We start from the raw sequence: 2,107 nt of genomic DNA, 5'->3' as shown, positions 1-2,107 counted from the left end.
CAAAGATTGGAGGTCCGGAGGAGGAGACCACAGAGGGGATGACCAGGGATGAGGCAGAGATAAGAAGACAGGGACACACACAAACACTCACGCAGACACACACGCACGCAGGCTTGAACACACATACAACAGACACACGTAGACACAGACACACACACACACACACACACACACACCACACACACACACACACACACACACACACACACACACACCACACACACACACACACACACAACACACACACACACACCACACACACACACACACACACACACAACACACAGATGAGGAGGTGAGAAACATAATTCTGTTCCTGCCAACAGGGAGTCTGGTTTGGCCTTGTTCTCTGCAAACACCATTCACTCACTCACCTTCCCTTCATTTTCAACAAATCTGATCTTTTGGTATGTGTTTGGTGTGTGAGTGTGCATGCATGTGTGTGTATGACTCTACACGGAGTGTACAAAACATTATGAACACCTGTCTTTCAATGACATACACTGACCTGGTGAATCCAGGTGAAAGCTATGATCCCTTATTGATGTCACTTGTTAAATCCACTTCAATCAGTGTAGGTGAGGGGAGGAGACAGGTTAAAGAATGATTTTTAAGCCTTGAGACAATTGAGACGTGGATGTGTGCCATTCAGGGGTAAATGGTCAAGACAAAAAAGATTCAAGTGCTTTGAACGGGTATGGTAATAGTTGCCAGCCGCACCGGTTTGTGTCAATAACTGCAATGCTGCTGGGTTTTCACGCTCAACAGTTTCCTGTGTGTATCAAGAAGGGTCCACCACCCAAGGGACATCCGCACAGATGTGGGAAGCGTTGGAGTCAACATAGGCCAGCATCCGCGGGGAGTTGCAATTCAATATCAGGAAGGTGTTCTTCATGTTTTATGCACTCCGTGTATGTGTGTCTGTGTCATTCTGAGTAAGAGAGATAGAGAGAAGAGCGAGATGGCTCGTAGTTTTTCACAAAAATACAATAATGCCTAGGTAAGGTGATATTTAGCAGGACAAAGGTTTTTCTCCTGACTGTCCAGTGTCTCTCTCTGGAAAAGAGATGGCGCCGACCGAGATGGCCGCCTCGCTTCGCGTTCCTTGGAAAAATTATGCAGTATTTTGTTTTTTTTATGTGTTATTTCTTACATCGTACCCAGGTAATCTTAGGTTTCATTACATACAGTCGGGAGGACTACTGAATATACGATTAACGTCAACTCACCATCGTTATAACCAGGAATATGACTTTCCCGAAACGGATCCAGTGTTTTGCCTTCCACCCAATACAATGGATCTGATCCCAGCCGGGGACCCTATGCGACGCCGTAAAAGGGGCAAACGTAGCGGTCTCTTGGTCAGGCTTCGGAGACGGGCACATCGCGCTCCACTCCCTAGCATACTACTCGCCAATGTCCAGTCTCTTGACAATAAGGTTTGATGAAATCCGAGCACGGGTAACATTCCAAGAGAGACATCAGGGATTGCAACGTGCTCTGCTTCACGGAAACATGGCTAACTCAAGAGACGCTAACGGAGTCGGTGCAGCCAGCTGGTTTCTTCACGCATCGCGCCGACAGAAACATACATCTTTCTGGTAAGAAGAGGGGCGGGGGGGTATGCCTTATGATTAACGAGACGTGGTGTGATCATCAAACAACAACACACAGGAACTCAAGTCATTCTGTTCACCTGATCTAGAACTCCTCACAATCAAATGTCGACCGCAGTTCTTACCAAGGGAATTCTCTTCGATCATAATCACAGCCGTATATATTCCCCCCAAGCAGACACATCGATGGCCCTGAACGAACTTTATCTGACTCTTTGTAAACTGGAAACCACACACCCTGAGGCTGCATTCATCGTAGCTGGGGATTTTAACAAGGCTAATCTAAAAACAAAACTCCCTAAATTCTATCAGCATATCGATTGTGCTACCAGGGCTGGTAAAACCCTGGATCATTGTTATACTAACTTCCGCGACGCATATAAGCCCTCCCCCGCCCTCCTTCGGAAAAGCTGACCACGACTCCATTTTGTTGATTCCAGCCTACAAACAGAAACTAAAACAACAAGCTCCCGCGCTCAGGTCTGTTCAAC

The sequence above is a fragment of the Salvelinus sp. IW2-2015 genome, linkage group LG4q.1:29, assembly GCF_002910315.2.
Source record: "Salvelinus sp. IW2-2015 linkage group LG4q.1:29, ASM291031v2, whole genome shotgun sequence".
NCBI classification, from domain to species: domain Eukaryota; kingdom Metazoa; phylum Chordata; class Actinopteri; order Salmoniformes; family Salmonidae; genus Salvelinus; species Salvelinus sp. IW2-2015.
This window is presented reverse-complemented; position numbering follows the sequence as displayed.